At 46.4% G+C, this 22,612-nt stretch overlaps 1 long non-coding RNA gene across 2 annotated transcripts; it reads right to left on the bottom strand.

The window, feature by feature from the left end:
- Positions 1–462: 462 nt before the first annotated feature.
- LOC140598614 (uncharacterized) lies at positions 463–22,300 on the bottom strand. Of its 2 annotated transcripts, none has more exons than XR_012001083.1 (4): positions 22,147–22,300; positions 18,652–18,767; positions 16,108–16,200; positions 463–3,677 (listed from the first exon to the last, which is right to left on the bottom strand). It is a non-coding gene; the product is annotated as an uncharacterized lncRNA (long non-coding RNA). The 2 variants fall into 2 exon arrangements; XR_012001084.1 differs by lacking the exon at positions 22,147–22,300 and adding an exon at positions 21,515–21,835.
- Between the last annotated feature and the right edge of the window lie 312 nt (positions 22,301–22,612).

The following is a 22,612-nucleotide window of genomic DNA, read 5'->3' as shown; positions in this document are numbered from 1 at the left end:
GACCAAGGATCCCCTCTTTTCTTTTTTTTTTTATAAATAAATCTTTTTTTTTTTTTAATTTTATGATAGTCACACAGAGAGAGAGAGAGAGAGGCAGAGACACAGGCAGAGGGAGAAGCAGGCTCCATGTACCGGGAGCCCGACGTGGGATTCGATCCTGGGTCTCCAGGATCGTGCCCTGGGCCAAAGGCAGGCGCCAAACCGCTGCGCCACCCAGGGATCCCCTCTTTTCTTTTTTTAAAGAAAGACACAGAGTACATGGAGGCAAGGGGGAGAGAGAATCTTAACCAGGCACCACATCCAGTGAGGAGCTCAACACGGGGCTCAATATCATGACCTGCACCAAAATCAAGAGTCAGATGCTCAACCAACTGAGTCACCCAGGCACCCCATGGATTTTCTAAAACTGGGAAATCAAATCTATGTATTATATCTGTCAAGAGAAGGTGTAGAGGCAAAAAGTACTCCAAAAAAAAAATATATTTACTTACAAAAAGGGGCAAGAGAGCCAGAACTCAGGAACACTATCTCATCCAAAATAATCCAGCAAGTATCTAACAAAAAACTCCGTAAGATTACCATGTTTACATCTGTCTTTTCATGGAGGAAAAAGCATAAACTCCTCACACAATTATCAGCTACACGTTGTGTTAACATCCTCAGACGTCAACTCTGAAAGCCAGGGATGAGGCTGTTTCTGCCGAGAGTCCAGGCTTACAGGAAATGCTCAAGATCTTGTGCTTTGGAGAGCAAAACCAGACAGAGTGATTGTATTATTTTTATTTTGTAGGAAGGTACAGAGTGTTTTTCCTTCCTGACTGCTGACTGTGGAAAATGATCTGCACACATATTGGGAATGGGGGCTGGGCCTCGCACCGGTCTGCCCGGGATGAGTCATTTGTTCATATTCAGGTCCGTTTCTCTCCTGATTCCAAAGTGGCCCTTCGACGACGTGATCAAAATCAGTACCACTCCTCAGAGGACACTCCTTTCTTTCTACTGAAATCAGGAAGGTCACAGGGCCATAAGGAGAAGTGGCTTCAACAAAAATGACACATGTCATCTGCTGCTAAAGAGATGAAGTAGTGCCAAGGCTGCTGAGGTCTATTTCTTTCAGCTTGTTTCTTATTACCCAAAATCCTCTGAGACACATGAATCATTACATCTGTTGATCTTAATGAGCAGGAGAATATCTTGAAATATCATTATTCTTGGTACATCCTTCCTACCCGGTGACTCTTCATCAGTAGGAGCCTGAGTCTGGTTGCTTCCGGAGAGGCTGAGCTGAGAGAGCAGAATATCCTTGGTTTTGACTTCTAAACTGGGGCCTTGAAATCCATCCCAAGACACAGTATCAAAGGTCAAGGGTTTTATTTGCAAGCACCTGACTTTTTGAGTAAGGATAATAAAGGCATTGGAGTCTCAGGAAGGACTCAGAGCAAAAGCTTGCACACGCACAAGACGCATGCATACGTGTACAGACACGCACACAGGAGCAAACACTTAGAAGAGTGTTTTCCCACCACTCCAAGGGAGAGAACTTTCTGGTTGGGGACTTGAGCCTATTTTGCCAACATGACCCAATTTCTTCTTTTTTTGTCATGTAACATCATTTTTTGGTCATGTAACTAACTTTCTTTTTAAGTTTTTATTTTAATTCCAGTTAATTAACATACAGTGTAGTATTGGTTTCGGGTGTACAATATAGTGATTCAGCAATTCTGTGCATCACCTGGTGTTCATCACGACAAGTGCCTCCCTTGATCCCCTTCCCATGTTTCACCCATGCCCTGCCTTCTGGTAACCATCAGTGTGTTCTCTATAGTTGCGAGTCTGTTTCTTGGTTTGCATCTCTTTTTTCCTTTTGCTCATTTGTTTGGTTTCTTAAATTCCACATATGAGTGAAATCATAGTATTTTTCTTCCTCTGGCTAACTTATTTCACTTGGCATGATACCCTCTAGATCTATCCATGTTTTTGCAAATGGCAAGATTTCATTCTTTTTGTGGCTGAATAATATTCTATTATACACACACACACACACACACACACATATACACCATTTCTTCTTTATCCATTCGTCAGGTGATGGACATCTGGCTTGCTTCCATAATTCGGCTATCATACATAATGCCGCTATAAACTATAGGGGTGCAGGTATCCCTTTGAATTGGTGTTTTTGTATTCTTTGGGTAAATACCCAGTAGTGCGATTGCTGGAGCATAAGGTAGCTCTATTTTTAACTTTTTGAGGAATCTCCATAATGTTTTCCACAGTGGACACACTAGTTTGCTTTCCCACCAACGTGCACAAGGGTTTCTTTTTCTCCACATCCTTATCAACCCTTGTGGGGTTTTTTTGTGTGTGGTTTTGAGTTTACCCATTCTGACAGTTGTGAAGTGGTATCTCATTATGGTTTTGATTTGCATTTCTCTGATGATGGATAATGTTGAGCATCTTTTCATGTGTCTGTCGGCCATCTGGATGTCTTCTTTGGAGAAAGATCTGTTCATGTCTTCTGCCCATTTTAAAACTGGACTATTTGTTTTTAGGGTGTTGAGTTGTATCAGCTATTTATATAATTTGGATACTAACCCTTTATCAGATGTCATTTTCTCTCATTCAATAGGTTGCCTTTTACTATGGTTGTTTCCTTTGCTGTGCAGAAGCTATTTATTTTGATGTAGTCCCGATAGTTTGTTTTTGCTTTTGTTTCCCTTGCTTCAGGAGACATAGCTAGAAAAAAGTTCCTTTGGTTGATGTCAAAGAAATTACTGCCTATGTTCTCTTCTAGGATTTTTATGGTTTCAGATCTCACATTTAGTTCTTTCATCCATTTTGAATTTATTTTTGTGCATGATGTAAGAGAAAGTGGTCCAGTTTCTTTCTTTTGCATGTAACTGTTCAGTTTTCCCAACACTATTTGTTGAACAGACCGTCCTTTTCCCACTGGATATTCTTTACTGCTTTGTCAGACATTACTTGAACATATAGTTGTGGGGTTTTTTTTTAAGATTTTATTTATTTATGCATGAGACACACACAGAGAGAGAGGCAGAGAGACACAGGCAGAGGGAGAAGCAGGCTCCATGCAGGGAGCTTGACGTGGGACTCGATCCCAGGACTCCAGGATCCCACCCCGGGCTGAAGGTGGCGCTAAACTGCGGAGACACCAGGGCTGCCCTAGTTGTGGGTTTATTTCTGGGGTTTCTATTCTGTTTTGTTGATCTATGTGTCTACTCTTGCACCAGTGCCATGCTGTTTTGATTACTACAGCAGAACTTAAGTCTGGAATTGTGATGCCTCCAGTTTTGCTTTGCTTTTTCAAGAATTTTTGTCAAGATTGGTTTCATTATTTGGGGTCCTTTGTGGTTCCACACAAATTTTAGGATTGTTTGTTTTAGTTCCATGAAAAATACTATTGGTATTTTGATAGGAATTGCGTTAAATGTGTAGATTGATTGGGTAGTATAGACATTTTAACAATCTTTGTTCTTCCAATCCATGAACATACATTGTCTTTCCATTTCTTTGAGACCCAGTTAGGATTGTAGCTCCTGTCCTTATCCTGTAGGCTTTGAGAAGCCCATCATCTTTTTCATTCATTCGTTGAATAGTTATTGAACATTTATTTTGTCCTTTCTAAAACAGAGACTGTGTTGGCTTTGGATTTCACCCTGGAACATAAAAGAATAGATTCTGAACTCACTGCGAGAGAGATGCTGATGGAGATTCCACCCTCCTACCTTGCTGGTAAGGCTCTCATGCCTCCATTAATCCTTACAGAGACTCAGAGAGGAACTGTATGGGCTTAGTTGTGCGCCCCCCCCCCCCACCACCAAAATTCCTATGTTGAAGTCCTAACCTCGAGCACCTCACAATATAACCTTATTTGGAGATCGGGTCTTTAGAGAGGTAATCAGATTAAAATGAGGTCAGCAGAATGGGTTAGAGTTATTAACCCAATATGACTGGTGTCCTTATAAAAAGAGGAATTTGGAAATTGACATACATGGTGGGGGTGGCGGGGAGGCCATGTGAAGATGGAAGATGAAGAGGGCCACCTAGCAGCCAGGGAGAGAAGCCTGCGATAGATCCTTCTCTCACAGCTCTTGAGGGAACCCACCGTCTTGACACCTTGATCTTGGACTTCTGGGCTCCAGAACTGTGAGACAATACATTTTCTGTTGTTTAAGCCACCCATCTGTTGAACTGTGGTACAGCAGCCCTAGCAAATGAATACAGGAACCAGCCCAGGCCCTTTGGGCCCCTCCTCTCACGACACACACTGATGTCCCTGCAGCACACTGAAGACCATCCCTGTTTAATGCCTGTGCATTCCCTAAAGACTCTGTGTCCTACCCCTCCTTCCCTGCAGGTGAAGTGGTCTCCAATAGTGGTTGGGACCATAGGATGTGGCTTTTGCATTGTTGGTCTTTCTGTTCCACGAGTTCTGCTGAGGGGAATCTGTTGGGGTGCTTGCCCACTCATAAGCTGCTGATGCTCTTCTCTGGGAAGTTTTGCCTTTTGCTTGTCTAGATTGGCAACAAAGAACACCCATTGGCCATGCAAATGCTGGGGCATCCCTTTTCCTAAGCAGTGCTTATTGAACCACGGATGGAAACTTAGCTCAAGCTGGGCCAATCCAATTTTCCCTATTCTTGGAAATGTCAGATAGAACTCAGATAGAATCTGAGCTTTTGCCTATGGTTGGACCGGTAAGTATAAATTTGGAGTTGCTCAGTGTCTGTGGTCTATGATGAGCCAGACAAACAGGAAGGGAAGAACAAAGCAGACATTCAAAGAAGAGGCTGGCAAACAACAGAGAGATGTGTCCAAAGCCCTTCCAGCCCCCCTGTGCATTCCGTCCCTGAGGCCTGACTGCATCTCCCACATCCTGAAAATCCACTTTCCTTCCTACCTTTCCTGAAGCTAACTGGGCTACTTTGCACTCACTACCCAATCTCTATCCTATCTCCTTCTCTTAATGTAACTAAATACCTGTAAATACTAATTTTATAGCTGGGAATAATCTTCATAATTTAAAAACATTCATCTGTTTCTCAGTACAGGAGTGCTAATTTCCTTTTGGTTGGAAATAAATATAATAGTTAAGTATATGTGCTTTGTATTAAGCCAGACTTGAATTCAAATCTCAGCTCTGTGACTTACTTGCTGTGTTGTGTTGGACAAGTTTCTCGACTTCTCTGGGCCTTCATCTCTTCATCTAAAACATGTACATGGTAAGAATACCTGCCCTGATAGGTTGCTATGAAAGAAAAATTTCACACACAGTGTGGCAGATGGGTATCTATTCACAATCTTATCACTTCTCTTTAATAAGGCTACAAAAGTGTGATACCATTTGCTTATTTATATATTTGCATTAGAAAAAAATCTAGATCCAAACATAATCGAATTGAATCTTTGTGTGATTTTAATTTTTTTTTCCTTTTGCCCCTGTTTTCTCTCTCTTTTTTTTAAGTTGTTATTTATTTATTTGACAGAGACCACATGCACAAGCAGGTAGAGGAGCACAGGGAGAGGGAGAAGCAGGCTCTCGGCTGAGCAGGGAGCCCAACGTGGGGCTTGATCCCAGGACCTTAGGATCATGACCTGAGCCGAAGGCAGCCACTTAACTGACTGAGCCATCCATGTGCCCCTATTTTCTCATTTTTTGACAAAAAACACACGTTACTTATATTGAAGAAATGAAGGTAAAATACATTCCTCAGTGAGAGGCTTAAGTCTTTCTGTTAGTCAGACATTTTGGAAGAAGTGCCATACTATAGTCTTTGAAATACAAGACAACCTTAAGTACTATTTCATTTAAATACTTCTCTTAAAAAAAATAAATTAAAAAAAAAAAGGTAGAGTACCTGGGTGGCTCAGTCACTTAAGCATCTGACTCTTGATTTTCGCTCAGGTCATGATCTCAGGATTGTGAGATGGAGCCCTGCCTGGGGCTCCATGCTGGGTGTGGAGTCTGCCTAAGATTCTCTCTCCCCCTCCCTTTTCTTCTCCTTTCTAAAAACAAACAAACGAAAAACACTTCTCTTTATGAACAGACTTAACAAGAAGTTACAAGAATATTTGTATATATCTGCAACTTCTTTTGAAATGCATCAAAAAATCAGATGGATTAAAGGGTGGGTAGAGGGATGAGTAGATAGATAAGTGGTAAAGCAAGTGGAGTCAGATGTTAGCAGTGGATCCTAGGTGGAGGGCATATGGCGGTTCTTGTACAATACTTGTAACATTCTGTATGCTTGATGTTTTTCATAATAAAGTGTTGGAGAAATGCACGAGCACATGGAGGTTCTAAATGCTCATGTGGAGCAGAAGTGGACTGAGGGAAAAGGAAAAGTTCTCCTTCACCTGTACTCCCCACTGCTACTGTCTCCGTCTGGGTAACCTCTATAAATTTGTAGCATCCCCTGTTCACATCATCCCCTCACTTTTTATGTTTTTATTTTTATTCTTATTTTTAAAAGATTTTGAGAGAGAGAGAGCACCAGCAAGGGGAGGAGCAGAGGGAGAAGCAGACTCCCCACTAGCAGGGAGCCTGACACAGGGCTTGACCCATCCCAGGACCCTGAGATCATGACCTGAGCTGAAGGCAGACAATTAACCAACTGAGCCACCCATAAGCTCCATCCCCTCACTTTTTAGATGAGGTCACAGAGGCCCAGAGAAACTGCAATTCTTGCCAAGATCTCACTGCAAGTTAGGAAACTTCCATCCTACCACCTAAGTTCCCTGTCCCTCTGGGCTCTGCAGCTACTTCTTCTTCATCCATCCTGCAAGGGTGTCAGGAGAGCTGTGGAAGCCCATCAAGCACTCAGTCCCGTTCAGTAAAAGACACCCGAGGGAAGTAAGTTTATCATCCCTGGTGACAAGAGTTTTTCTCATCAGCATGAAACTCAAAACTAGACTCGAACCATAAACACACGCACTTCTGCTAGCTGGTAAGGTGTAAACAACTTTGAAACCACCTCAGCTTGGCCACTCAGAAAGAAGCTGCCTGGCAGTGAAGAGCCATAAACAACGACTGCAACCTATACACCAGCCCAGAAGTTGGCATATAGATGGTTCTGACAAAGTAATAAGGAGTGGGCGTGCTGTTCAACAAATGGGCAAAGGGTATGAACAGGCCAGTCACAGGAGGACAAATTTGGCAACTAAGCATGTTCTACACACACTGCACAGAGAGGAAAGTTCAATGTCACTAGTAAGCAAAGAAATACAAATAGTGCCTTTTTCCACCTCTCACATTTCTAAAGAAAAAAGTGATCGTAACCAGCGTGGGGAGGGGCCCCCACACCTTCTACTCCTACAGCCCGTCTTCTGCGTGAGGGCTTGGCAGCCTCCCTACCTTCAGCTCTCGTCTTCTTCCAGTCCCAGCGGACTCCACAGCCTAATTTGAAACCTCTAATTTGACGCCACAGCCAAAGGGAATTAATCCAGTTTGGGGAAGTGCCAGCAGCACATTAGGCCAGTTTGGAGAATTACGTGGTCAGGGAGTTAATTCTACGGGAATTAGCACAAGCATTATTTCCCATTAGAGGCCTGGTCTCAAAAATATTCGGCTGGATATGAAACATCCCTTCAGTACAACCTTCCCGCTGTCTTGCCATTTTCAAAGCAAAAAAAAAAAAAAAAAAGGCAATTGGAAAAAAAAAAAAGGAACTGGTAGGAAAATAGGACATGAGTGACAGGTGTTCTGGCCTACTTCATCCCATACTGTCCCCTCCAGGCAGCTCTCCACTGCCGAAGTCATGAGTGGGAACATTTGTCAGAACATTTGGGAGATCTGATAGCATGTGGGGCAGGACACCAGGGGACCTGGTGGCACCTGAGACCAGTGGTGTCTCCAATTAAAAAAAAAAAAAAAGCAAGTGCACACATATGCACGCACAATTAGGACACTAGCAGAATAGACCTTAACATTTCAGAGATTCCCTAAATTGATAAAATTTGATTCGTGTATTCACTAATTCACTATTTATTGAGCATCTGCTAAGCTTTAGATACCAGGATACACTGGTAAAGAAGATAGACCTGGCTCCTTCCCCCAGAGCTTCCATTCTAGAGAAGGAAACAGATCAAACTGGAGGAGACATAGGAAATATGATAAGCATTATTGTCCTGGGAAAGCTTCCGTAGTAACTAAGTCTTTTATTTTCTGTCCTCTGATGCTTTCACCCCTGGGGCCTCGCTGACCCTGGAGGGACTGCCTCTTGCAGCGTTGGTTAACTCCTAGACACCTGCCCCAAGAGTGGGTTTTTCAAATGCAAACCAACCGACCCAGAGCCCACACCTCTGACCATGTCCTCTATCCGGCTGTCCTACTCAAGACCACTACCACCTGCTCTAATCACTCCATGGCAAGACAACTAGGGAGGGACACCTCTACACCCAGAGTCCACTGGAATGATTCAAATTAGCCCAGGCCAGAGTCTGCTTATCCTGCCTCTCAAGTTCCTTTCCACAGACACCATTAGAAAGCCTGTTGCCCACATTTTTTTCTTATTCCCTCTGTCTCCTGATGAAGCCTGGTGCTTCCTGAGTAGCCCTGCATACCTTGGTATGCCTCCTATTTCTTGGAAATTGCCAGTATAAAAAAATCCTTTTTTCTTCACTCATTTCCATGTCTGTGCGTGTTACCACACCTGATTAACACAAATCCTGGGCCCCCTAAAAACAGCCTCCCTGCGAGCTGGTGCTTCAACCCTTCTCAGAAGGATGAGAAGGAGCCAACATGCCCAGACCTTGGGTTCATAGGAAGTAGAAATAAAATGAGTAAAGGCTCAGGGCAGGAAAAAGATGATGGGTTATGTGAGGGCCCAGAAATGACCTCAGTGGCAGGAACATGGTGGCATAGTGCATCCTCCACATGTGCCTTCTGTACTGAGATTATGGGAAGCCTGTGCTTCCCAGAGCTCCTTTTTGGAGTTCTTGATGCCTGAAGCTCAGGATCCATACAGTATGTCCTCCTTGGGCTTTAGAAGCCACCGTGAACTTCTCACACACCGTGGTGATAGGAGGGCTCTCTGTGCATGAACACAAACAACCTGGCACAGGAAAAGATTCTTTTAGATCTACCATGAAAACTATTTTAGAGGATATTTTATGCCAGTTAGTATGGTATTTAATAACCAAGGGCAGAAAGAATCTTTCAAATATTAAACACTTATGCCTATTTCCCTTGCCATCTGTTTTCTCATAAAATATTTCCTCAGTATATTACCTATTGCATTCTACATTAAGATTCAGCAGTTGAGTAGACTTTGAGAATTTAGCTGTGATTTCTTTTTTTTTTTTAAGATTTTATTTATTCATTCATGAGAGACACAGAGAGAGAGAGAGGCAGAGACACAGGCAAAGGGAGAAGCAGGCTCTATGCAGGGATCCCGACGTGGGACTCGATCCCGGGTCTCCAGGACCAGGCTGGTGGTCCACCCGGGCTGCCCTTAGCTGTGATTTCTAAGGTCTCTAGTGTGAGCAACAGAAGTCTCTTAAGATCAAATCAGCTACTGATAGGCTCTCCCCTCTCTCCAAACTGTGCTGCTGATAGCAATAAGGAAGGGAGACAGGCAAGGCAGGAAGGGAGGTTGATAAGGGAGGGTGGGGGGAGGAGGGGAGATTAATGGGTGTTGAGCCTCTCTTATGCTGCATATACTATGTTGGGCATTTTTTTCCATTTTAACTTTTTCTAGATTTATAATAAATATCTAGCAAAGTATCAGATCATAAATGTAGAGCTCAACAAATTTTCACACATCCAATCTAATTGCACATTCCACATTCTAGTTAAGAAACAAGATTACCAGCAACCCAGAAGCCCCAGCATCCTCTTCATCCCCCGAGGATAATTACTATCTTAATTTTTCTTACTGAGATGAAATTAACATAACATGAAGTCACCATTTTCAAGTGAACAATTCAGTGGTATTTAGTACATTTAAAATGTTGTGCACCACCACCTCTGTCTAGTTCCAAAACATTATCACTACTCCAAAACCCCATTACCTATTCAGCAGTTACTCCCATGACTCCCCTTTCCACTCCTAGTTCCTGGCAAACACCTATCTACTTTCTATTTTTATGGATTTATCTATTCTGGATGTTTTATATAAATGGAATCATACACTATGTGACCTTGTGTGTCTGGTTCTTTCACTTAGAATAAGACTTTCAGAGTTTATGTATGTTATAGTATGTGTCAATGTGTCAGTGCCTCATTCTTTTTTTATGGTTGAATAATATTCTACTTGTATGTATTGACCACATTTTGTTTGTTCATCTCCCCCCTCCTTTTTAAAAAAAGATTTATTGATTTGAGAGAGAAAGAGAGTGTGCAAGCAGGTGAGGGGCAGAGGGAGAGGGTGAGAATCTCAAGCAGACTCCTCACTGATTGTGGAGCCCTACCTGGGGCTGGGTCTCATGACCCTGACATCATGAACTGACCCCAAATTCAGAGTTGGACATTTAACCTACTGAACTACTTGGGGGCCCCTATCCATTATTTATCTCTTAATAGACATTTAGGTTATTTTCACTTTTAGGCTGTGATGAATAGTGCTGCTATGAACATTCATGAACAACCATTTGCTTGAATACCTGTTTTCAGATCTTTTGGTTTATGAATCAAGGAGTGGAATTTCTGGGCCATAGGACAGTGCTATGTCTCATTTTTGGAGGAACTGCAAAACTACTTTTCAGACCGGCTACCCCATTTTACATCCCCACCAGCAATGTATGGGTTCCAATTTCTCCATATCCATGCCAATACTTGTTACTGTCTGTCTTTATTCACATCCTTGTGGGTTATGAAGTGGATCTCATTGTGGTCCTGATGTACATTTCCATAATGACAAGTGATGTTGAGTATAAGTGCAATTTATTTGCCTTTTTTTTTTCTGGAGAAAAGTCCATTCAACCCCTTCCTTGTTTTTATTTAGGTTATTTTTTATTGTTGAATTTATTTATTTTTTTAAAAAGATTTTATTGATTTATTCTTGACACACAGAGAGAGAGGCAGAGACAGAGGCAGAGGGAGAAGCAGGCTCCCCTCAGGGAGCCCGATGCGAGACTCGATCCCAGGACCTCAGGATCATGACCTGAGCCAAAGGCAGATAGATGCTCAACCACTGAGCCACCCAGGCGTCCCTTAAGTTATTTATCTATTCTGAATACAAGTGCCAGTAGTGTAAGCTCTAATTGTTTTTTTTCTTTTTTGTAATGTGAGTGCCTGACTTCAGCTTTGATTGCTTAAGCAACCATTTCAATGAGGTATCTGTTTAAAAAATGGCTATCTTGAATAAACATATTGCTGGCCACATGATTAGATAAAGAGTCAGGCTCCCTCTACCCTCTCAGGCTCTGTTATTTTAGAGATCTTGGTTAATTTTGATAACTGGCCATTTGGGTCACTAGTCTCTTCCTATGCTTTAAATTCCCACTCTTATGCTTTAAATTCACCAATAAAGTTTGAGTCTCTAGAACCCTAGGCCCCCACCCGCAACCCCAATAAAAGCAGAATCCAGGGCTGTGCACTCTCTCTCTTCCCCCACAACCTCACTATACTGCCCCAAGTATGCTGTGTAATTTCTAGGTATTGTAAGTAATAAACTTCTATTTTTTCAAAGCTTCCTGATGGTTGTTGCTGAGGGCACCTTGCAATCTAATAAGAAAGATAAAGAGGCCAGTCCAGCTGTAACCCTAGTTATCGGTAGGTTGAGACCAGCACAGAACTGTCCCTTATTAGACATATATTGCAAATATGTTCTTCCATTCATGGGTTGTCTTTTTACTTTCTTGATGGTGTCATTTGAAGACAAAATTTCAATTTTGGAGTTCCAGTTCAAGATGGCAACTCCCTTCCTCCCATGGACACACAGAATCTACAGCTACATATGGAACAATGCCCTCTGGGGAGGATGAGGGGGGACTAGCTGAGTGACTCTTACACATCAAGTGAATGAGAAAAACCCACATAGAAGATGGTAATAGAGTTAATTTTTGTGTATGGTGTGAGGTAGAGGTCCAACTTCATTCTTTCTTATGTGGATACCCAGTTGTCCCAGAACCATTTGTTGAAAAGACTATTCTTTGCTCTATTGAATTGTCTTGGCTTCTTTGTTGAAAATCAACTGGCCATCGGTCAAAGACTACAAATGACACAAGCTAATCCAATTACAGTTGTAAGCCCTAGAGAGAGGCAAGTGATACAGTTGACAGTTACCTACTTCACAAGAGTGCTGTGAGGTCTTCCATCATGGTAGGCACCACTCTAAGACCTGTTACAACATCATCTCATGTCTTCCTCATGGCCATCCCCTGGGGGTAAATACAATTATTCTCTCCTATGGAGGAGGAAATTGAGGCGCAGAGAGGGTAAGCAATTTGGGCAAAGCCATTCAGCTGATAAGGGGAGAGGGTATGAGGGGGTAGCCAGGAATCAAATCCAGGCAGTTTGAGCTCCCAACCACTACACTAGGTAAGAAGCCTAGCACAGCCCCTGCTGTATTTCAAACTCTCAGGAAAGACCAAAAAAAGTAGCTATTACTTATAAAATGAAAATAGGGGGATCCCTGGGTGGCGCAGCGGTTTGGCGCCTGCCTTTGGCCCAGGGTGCCATCCTGGAGACCCGGGATCGAATCCCACGTCAGGCTCCCGGTGCATGGAGCCTGCTTCTCCCTCTGCCTATGTCTCTGCCTCTCTCTCTCTCTCTCTCTGTGTGATTATCATAAAATAAAATTATTAAAAAAAAAAAAAGAAAATAGGGAATCCCTAGGTGGCTCAGCAGTTTAGCACCGCCTTCGGCCCGGGGCCTGATCCCGGAGACCCGGGATCGAGTCCCGCATCAGGCTCCCTGCATGGAGCCTGCTTCTTCCTCTGCCTATGTCTCTGCCCCTCTCTCTCCTCTGTGTCTTTCATGAATAAATAAATAAAATCTTTTAAAAAATAAAATGAAATGAAAATAATAACGACTACATTATAGGTTTTAAATGGTGTGTGCAAGTGCTGCTGTATAAACTCTAAAGTGCCATTTTACTGATGTAGGTGAGATCAGGATTTAGGCATTCTCACTGGCTACATCTGTGATGTGACCCAGGATTTGTTTTTGTGGAGGGTGCTGCTGGCAGATGAGCCTTACCTAAAAGTATGTATTTCTGCTTCAATTTTAAACCAGCTATGATACACAGAGAATAAAATAGGTTTGTTGTTTTTAAAGCCTCTTCAATCTCATGGAAAGTTTGGTTCATCTATTTCTGGAGAGGTTTAGAATACATGGAATCCACACCCTCACAGACACGTGCACACACAGAATCCTCACAGGCCTACATGCCCAGCTCTCGGAAGCTGCCTTTCCCTTGAGACACTTTATTATTTAGAAAGGAAAAGCGACGTGTGAAATAAATCTTCAGGCTGCAGAGAATTTATCTACAGAATACTGTTGTCATCCTGATATTCAGGAAATAAAAATTGCTCTAAATAGCAAAGGCAGATAATTACTGCCTTCCAAAGAGAGGTTGGCAAGAATTTCAAAGAAAGGAAAGCAAGTTCGCTTCCACCAAGTAAGGCTGCAGATAATAAATTTGCTGTTGATGTGGAAGCTGGTGGAAACCCAGCAGAAGCGCCAGTGTTAATTACCCTGGGCTGATAGAGATTACCCGGGTAATCTGTATGTAATACAGATGTTTGTGGTACAGATTCTAAGGAAAACATGCCCCCTTTACGACACTAACTCTTGCTTCTGTGGGCAGTTTGGTCCATGCCCAGTAGAGGGAAGTCAGCCCCAGAGATGATCACTTTTCTTAAGACACTTATATTTGTTTCCTATTGTGGCTGTAATGTTACCACAAATTTAGTGGCTTGAACAACACAAATTTATCGTCTAGCATTTCTGGAGGTCAGAAGGGCTGGGGTCAGCAGGGCTGCATTCCTTCTGGAGGCTGTCAGGAGAGAGTCTGCTTCCTTGGAGGCCACCTGCATTCCTTGGCTCTTGGTCTCTTCTGCAACTGGGTCACTCCCATCTCTGCCCTCACTGTCACATCGCCTTGCCTGGCTCTGACCCCTGCCTCCCTCTTGTAAGGACTCTTGTGAGTACACTGGGTCCACCCAGATAACCAAGGATAACCTCCCCATGTCAGAGTCCTTACCTTAGTCACACCTGTCTCTTTGGCATTAGAAGCTAAAAGGGTTACAGGTTCTGGGGACCACAACATGGACACCTCTGGGGGTTATTATTCTATCCACATTTTCTGCTTCCAAGAGAACAGGTAAGGAGCCCAGTTTGCTTGGCCTGCTCCAATTTAAGGCAAGATCAGAAGGGCCCAGGTTGTACTTGTGTTCCTAAAGGAGCAGGCATCCTAGAAGATGCCCTGAGAGCATGTGGGAGGAGAGTAGCCAGAGCAAGTGGTCTTAGACTTGGCCTTCTCTTTTATTTATTTTTCTAAGTAAACTTTTTATTTGAGAGTGGTGTTTGACCTACAGTGAAATTGTGAAGGTGTGAAAGCTGCCGTATACTTCACACCCGGTTCCCCCTATTATTAACATCTGACATTAGTGTGGTACATTTAAAGCAGTCAATGAACCAACATTGATATGTTATTATTAACTAAAGTTCACACGCTATTCAGATTTCCTTAGTTTTTATCCAATGTCCCTTTTCAGTGTTCCAGGATCCCATATTCCTTTTAATCCTAATGTCTTCTTGGGCTTCTCTTGGTTGTGACATTTTCTCAAACTTTTCTCATTTTTGATGACCTTGACAGTTTTGAGAAATACTGGGTCAGGTGTCTTATAGAATATCTTTCACTTGGGATTTGTCTGGTGTCATTCTCATAATTATATTGGGGTTATGCATTTTTTTTAGAGGAAGACCACAGATGTAAAGTGCCACATGCACCAAGGGCATGACCTAACACTGTTGACGTCATGTCAACATGTCATGTCACCTAACACTGTTAACTTGGTCACCCGGTTGACAGGTTTCTCCACTATGAAATCACTCTTCTTTGCTGACCCATAGTTGGTAAGTTTGGGGCTTCCCATGGGGTTATAGCTTCATAATTCTGAGTCAACTGTATATGTGTAAGGGCTCGAACAAAGAAGTAAATGGATGACAGCAGGAGTCAGTGTCCCCACTGTTGAAGTAGAAGATTACAAAGGCAGGGGGAGGTGGCTAAAATAAACCACGTGCTAATGTATTGCATTTGGAGACATCATATGAACTCGTATTTGTTATAGTACACAGATTGCTCAATATAGCAGTATTGACAGTTGTGTGTATACAAGGTTTACAGTACATAAATACCTTCTCGCTCTGTCAGCTGAGAGGGCCTCTAGGCAAGGACACACAAGTAGCCATAAGCACAGCCATCCTCAGATCTTTGTGTTCTAAAACCATTCTCCAATACAAGGAACCAGAACTCCCTGGAGAATTAGCTGATCCTAGGACTGGGCCAGCAAATATGCAAGGAGAGCCTGGAGTATCTTGTAGTGTCAGAACGTAAGGGAGTGATTTAAAAACAAAAATCCCACAGTGATGGGGTAGATCAAACTGACACAGCAGCCAACAGCCAAAACTGGAAGAATTTGGCCTTTTCTTTTCGATAACGCTGATAGCTACTACCAGGAGCTGAATGGCACTTCACACCCCGCTAGGGCTATGTAGACATCATCACATCAATCCTCACAACAGTCTTGCGAATATTTTTCTCAGTTTATGGACAAGGAAGTGGAGGCTTGAGATAGTGACGTGAACCAAGATCACACATCTGGAAAGTGACCCCTAGGATTCATGACCTTCATACTTGGGGCCTGCTCCCAAATGTCACTCCTTGCTGGCTCTCACAGCCTCTGGGAAGCCCTGGTCACGAGTGGTTGGCCCACAGAGGTCTCTCAGGCCCCGGCTCACACTCCTGGTGTGGTTTCTTGTGCATCTCACCATCTCCAGGAGATTGGTAAGTTTGTCAGGGCAAGACAGATGCCTTCCTTTACATTGCCCACTCCGCCAGTGGCCAGCAGGGTGCTGGATACACAGTGGCGAAGAGTACTAGATACACAGTCCAATAAGTGCCTGTTACTTTATCTTACCTGCCTCAGATGTAAATTCCACTTCTTTCTCCAGGGGGGTACACAGTTCCCTGCAGGATTAGCACACATTAAGCACCACGCCTGTAGGAAGTCCTAAGCAGAAGGCAGAGTTAGATACCTTTTTCTGTTTTACAAGCCATGTCTCTTAAGAGTCTTGGTGCTTCAAGGCAAGATTCCTTTCCTTTTAATTTAGAAACTTCCAGAATCTATAAACCCTATCTATCTCTCAGACATAGCCTTTAGCCTGACTCAAAGAGGGAGATCTGAAGCTCAAGCAGTATAGCCTTTGTGCTCATGCAGAGGAGGGGGAGCTGGTAAGGGGAACTGGGCTCCTACTGCCAGGTGTGCCCTACTACCTGCCACGAAGTCCCCTCAAAGTTGAAGGCAGAGCTCAGCATAATGGTAAAGCTGGGCCACCTTCAGACAGGGGAATCAGAAAGCCAACATTGCCTGGATTGGACTGTGCTGGGGGCAGACTGAACTGGCTTTTTCCTAAAAGAGTGAAGACCCGGTTCTTGTGATCCTTGTGGTACTTCTCCACCCAGGCAAGGGGGAGCTATGGGCTCTAATAATCCAGCGAAGATGGTGGTAGGTGCTGAAGGTGCCAGCATCTAAATTGTCAAGGCCCCATAGACATAGTAGGCAGTGTCCAGAGTTGAAAGAAAGACACAGCCCAGAAGACAAAGACACAACTGCTTGGACAGCATTGCCTCCCTACCCTTAATAGAGCTGTCTCTGGAATGGGGGAGATTTTCTTATTCTTTATGTGATGATGTATCATTTAAGTCTATCTCTATCTGCACCCATATGATGGCAGACAACTGGCTGAAAAGTGAAAATGCAAGGTAATGAAATGTCCTCTCCATCATCTAGATGTCAACTGGGGTCACATGGTCTCCTAAGATTGAAATAAATGCTTTAACCCTCAATCCGTTCTGTGTAAAATCCAATATCATCCCTCTATACCCCAGGAATGGAGATTTTTATTTTCATTCTCATATTTTTCCCTGAGCTAGTACCACAACCAGATTCATTCAATTTATGGATCATTTCAAAATACTGTTGTACTGGAATAGAGTCAAGCTCATGAAAACCAAAAGAAACCAAAACAAAAAACAACAATGAGAAAGGACTTGAGAAACTGTCAGAGGCCAGGAGAGACTAAGAAACATGGCAACTAGACGTAGCATGATGCCCTGGATGGAGTCCTGGGACAGAGAGAGGGTGTTTATGGGAAAACTGCTGAAAACCAAATGACTTCTGGAGTTACAGTAATAGTAACACACCAAGCTGGCTCCTTAGCATGACAGCTGTGCCAGGAATGTGACGATATGAACAACCGGGGGCCTGGGGGCAGGATGTACAGAAGCTCTATGCGCTTTCACTGCAACTTTTCTGCAGATTGAAATTTTTTCCAAAATAAGTGTTTATTAAAAAAAAAACAATTGAGGTTTTTAAATAATCTATCCTTTAGACATTCAACCAACATATACATCACACTTAACCCTGTTCAAGAAACTTTTCAAAGTGCAACACAAGTATTAACCCCTCCTCTGACATTATTGTTGTTACACTGAATCTGCGTGGCTGCCTGGCTCTGGCACCGCATTCTCGAGTGTTCGCTGCCTTTGCTCTCAGCTCAGGTCTGCTGCCCTGGCCTGCACCACGCCAACCGAGGCTGATCTCAGACCTGCTTTGACTGTCACTCCAAAAATTCCCCAACACAAAAGCAAATAAACCCATTCACGCAAAAGCCCTTTGTGTACGGCTGACTGCATACTGAACATTTGGAGAAATGGAGAGCTTTCCCATGTCTAAGTTGAGCGCAGAGGGCTCATCTTGAAAAGCAGTGCCCGGGCCACCCCCACCCAGCAGAGCTCAGGCTGCAGATGGTAACCTCTCCTTCCTCTACTGCCCCCCACCCTGTCTTGTGAGGGGAGCTTTTCACAATTGGCTGTTTTCCCCCCAGGGCACAGCCTGGCCTGAGATTGGAGTCCCTTAGCTGGCAGGGAACCAGCCCCGCATTAACTCACTCCAGAGACAGGGAGGGGCTCTGCAGGCAGGGAGGGGGCGGCCTGAGGACCTGCCAGCACTGCCACAGGCCAAGATGGCACTCGGGAGCCCAGTGTGTCCCAGAGCTATAAACAGTAACTGTGGGCAGGATTTCAGAGCTTCTGGGCAGAGAGGGACCCTAGAGGTAAGGATTCTGCTCCTTGCTTGACAGATGTGGAAGATAAGGCCCAAAGTGGGAGCACCAGGTCTCAGAGGGACTGTCCCAGAGTAAGGTTGGGAGACCTGGGACAATCAGCCTTGAGCAAAGAGGTGGCACAGCCCAGGAGGAGGTGGGTGCACCGAAGGTTATCAGAGGACACAGTGAGATTGGCTCAATGGGGCCTTGCTGTGGAGAAAGCTGGTTCCCCGGGGGAAGCAGCCCCACACCCGTGTATCCTCCAGCAGCAAAGGGATCCCGGCCAAGGGGTCCCCATCTCAATGTCCCCCCAGCCCAGCCGATGTGGCTTCTTTTGCTGCTTCTCAGGAGCTCACCCCCGGGGAGCAGTTCTCTGTGTACCAGGGTTCAGGCAGTGGTGTTGAAGTTCCAGGTCCTTTGAGGAGTTGGGATGAGGCTTCTGAGAATGAGGTGAACAGAATTGTGCCGACTTCTGAAGAAGAGAAGAGAGAGAAGTTACTGGATGCTGCTAGTTTGCACTGCGACTGCTTTCCAAAATTCTCTTTGTGGACCTGATGAGATCTACCTTTCTAATCTTTCTAAGCCCAAGCCCCATGGACCCTGCAGCTCTTTTCAGGTCTTATTTATGTACCACTCATCCTCTGCAGCTCATTAAGCTGAAGGGGCCTAGGAATACAGTTTGAAACAAAAGTTAATGAAGCTCTTTGTTAAGAGAAGGAAGGAGGGAGGGAGGGAGGAAATGAAGGAAGGAACAGAGAGAAAGAAAGAAGAAAGAAAGAGAAAGAAAGGTAGTAAAATCAAATCAGACCAGACCTGCCCACGAGGCCTGGCCTGGCTCTGAGCCACTGGAGAGGCGGAGGGCAGGCTTCTCTCCAGCTAAATGCAGCCAGGAAAGGGCAATGTCCTCTTCTCCCACTGCCCAAAGACGCCTGTCACTTTCCGGCATCTGGTGGCAAAGCAGCTCAGCCTCTCTGCTGCTGCCAGCCACGGTCAAGTAGTTTGGGGGCCAGGGCAGAAAGCAAAAATGTGTGCGTTCCTCCCTCCGGAGCTCAGCAGCTCCAGGCCCTGTATGGGACCAGGTGGGCTCTGCGCCCTGGGAGGGGCCTCCACCTGCATCTCCAGGGCAGTGCGGTCCCAGTTTCCCAAATTAGCTCTCCGGTAGGGCCATGACATTAACCGCCCTAGTAAACATGCCCATATGTTACCAGGGAGGAAAGGCAATTAAGCCCCTATCAGCCACGAACTAGGTTAATTTATAGAACAGAAACCAGCCCTGGGCTGGGGGATGCACGAGGGGCAGCTAAAGGAGGTGGGTCCCTGTGTGAGCCCAGGGCTGTCGGGGGCGCAGCAAGACTGAGGGAAGTATTAAGGCATCTTCCTCATCCCGCCTGGAGGAGGTGGGGGGCCTGCCCTCTCAGCCAGGCCAGAGGGCCCCCAGCCAAACTCAGGTTCAGGGATGAATTCCCTCCACGGGCTGGGGAGCGCCCCACCCTCCGAGGCTCCCCCACGGCCGGAGTCCCTGAGACCTAATAATACACACAAATCAGAAGGCCGGCTGCAGGCCCTGGCCATGCAAGGAGAGGAAGAAAGCTGACACCTGCCCTAGCCTGTCCCCGCTGGCCTCGCCCTCAAGCAGCAGGGTGTCCGACCCTGGAGCCGGAGGCCCCCCGCCTGGCTGTGCAAGAAGCACCCTATATTGAGAGGATGAGAGCGCCAGAGGGAATGGCAGGCATGTGGCCCGTGGAGGCATGTGGGGTGAGCTGTCCGTGAGCCCGCCCAGAGAGCCTGCTCTCTCCCCACACCCTCCTTCCTGCCCCCAGCCTCCAGAGCCAGCTCCCAGAGGATAACCAACGCTGCCGAGTGGAAAATCGGCCGCGTAGAGTGAACCGAGGCCACGAGGGAGATGGAAAATTAAAAACCTGCTAAAGGAAGGTGGTGGGCTTTGTCCTCCACGCTGACTGATTGAAGGGATCCGAGACACAGATGCCCTCTTTTATCGCCTCCTCCCATCCCCGGAAGAGGCCCGGCAGCTCCTGATTCCGGGGCTGTCCGGGACTTATCCACAATCCCCACCACCAGGCTCCGGGGCGGGAGAAACAGCAGGCTGGAGACACAGGCTTGTTGATGCAGTAAGAGCCTTGGACTTTGTGATCGATTCTCAGCCTTGACTTTCAAACCTGCAGAATGGGAATACTTCTAGCTTTCCTCGTGAGCAGGTTGCTCGTTGGCCACAAGCAAAGATGCCCTCAGTCTAGTTCATGACGGGTAGAGACTCTGTAAGGCTTGCTGCTCCAACAGCAGAGCCTCACGGGGCCAGCCCTGGTGAAAGGAACCCTGTGGGCTCTGGAGTCACATTATGGGAGTGGCCCAGCCACGCAAAGCCACGCTGCCTTTCCCCCTAGGGCCATTAACAGTACACAGGAAAGGGAAAGGGTCAGATGCCTGGCAGGAAAGGCGCAAGTGCTTTGGGGGTGTGTGAGAGGTGGAGGTGAGCACATGGGGGCCAGGCACCCGAGGCAATGTCCAGGAGAATGGGGCCCTCAGCTCCTGCCACAGTACTCAGATAGGTAGGAGACAGGGGAGGACAAGGTGGGAGAGGACAGCACGCACCCTGAGCCTGGCCGGCCCCTTGCACTTTCCTAACAGGGCCTGGATGCTCTTGTCTCTCCCCAGGGCCTACTGAAGTTTGGATTTAAAGCTGTACTTCTTTGTGCAAGGAGAAAGGGGGGGAAAAAACACCAGGCCACTTGTCAGTGTCCCTTTGCTTCCTTCTAGGGTCAGGCAAAGCAGATGAAAGAGCAGACAGCTGCTTATTCTGGGAGGCCCCAGAAAGGAGACGCCTGTGCCAGTGGCCCGGCACCTGCTCCTGTAGGCCTGACCCTCAGGGCCCTCGGAGCTGTGCTGGGGTCAGGGGCTCAGCCTGTCTGGCCCCCAGCCTGAGTGCACAGGCAGGTCCTAGGGCCTTGGGTCACCAGGATCTTGCTCTGAATGTGAGGGTTCTTGCCATGGAGAGACCAGAAACGCTCATGCCTCTTCTCCACCAGACCCAGGATCTGGGAGAAAAGAGTGGAGCGCATGTCCATCCTGGGGACACAAGGACACATGCGTGTTCCAGCTGTCCACACACCTTTGCAAAGAAAGCATGGTGAGAAGGATGCATGGCTCCCAGCTCACCCGTCCTCCCAGCGAGAGTGAACCCCAGTTCTCCTCTCCAAGTACCTCTGAAGTGCCAGGATTGACATAATCAATATTCCCCCCATGATTTGATGCCAACAAGTTAACTTCAGAAGGCGCGGCTCCAATAACTCCGTGGCTCCCATCCTGCAGATCCGACTGGAAGACAATCCAGAGAGGCTCCGACCGGGGCACCTGTGGCCTTGACCCCTGCAGGGACCTCAGAAAGGCTGGTGTTCCCATCGCAGATCACGGGAAAAGCAGCACTAACTCTCTAGACGGCCGGGCAGCGGGCAGCGGCGCTCTAGGGAGCCCTGGCGTGCCAGCCGCGGTCCCCCGTCGGTCGGCCGCCACCCTCGGCTCCCCGCGGCCCAACCCCGCGCTGCGGAGCCCGAGCCCCTCCGCTCCCGCAGCCACCCCCCGCCCCCCCCCCCCCCCCCCCCGGGCTGGTCGTGGCCTTCCCTCCCTGCGCGGCCTGCCTAGGACAGAGGCCGAGGTTTTCTGATAAGAGGGGGATCGCTTTATAATTCCTATTTAGCCTCCTCAGCTATTCCCTCGGCCCCCACCTCTGCCAGCAGGCTCCCGCCGCAGTCGGGAGGCTTGTTTAACGAGTCAGATAGGAGCAGGCGCTGACGCAAAAATAGAGGCAGGCGGTGGGAGCTGGCACCGTGACTCACCGGGTGGCGGGCGGCGCTGGGCGCACAGCTGCGGGCCTCCTTCCCTCCCCCGTCCTTCCCCCCTTCCCTCCCCTCTTCCTCCTCCTCTACCCCATCCTCTTTGCTCTTTCCCATCTCCTCTCCCTCCTCCTCTTCCCGCCTCCCCCATCCCTGCCTGCTCCTCCTCCTGGCTCCTCTCCCCTCCCCGCCGCCCCTCCCCTGCGCAGTCCCCAAGCATAGGTCCTCAGAGCAGACAGTGGATAAAGCAGTGCTATTTGAGGCAGGTTCCCCCAAGGCTCATTTACCATTTCAGATCCCCCTGCATTCGTGCCTGAGACGGGAGGAAACGCCAAAATAGCAAAAACACTCATTCTCCTGTGGTCTTTCTGTATTTTCTACAGAGAACATTCCAGGTCTAATGATCCTCCCTGCCAACTCCAAGGTGAGAATAGACTGAGAGGAAGTGGAAAGGCTACCACCCAGGCCA

Source organism: Vulpes vulpes, chromosome 4, assembly GCF_048418805.1.
Source record: "Vulpes vulpes isolate BD-2025 chromosome 4, VulVul3, whole genome shotgun sequence".
NCBI lineage: Eukaryota > Metazoa > Chordata > Mammalia > Carnivora > Canidae > Vulpes > Vulpes vulpes.
Note: the sequence above shows the minus strand (reverse complement) of the source record. Positions and strands in the feature narration are given on the sequence as shown.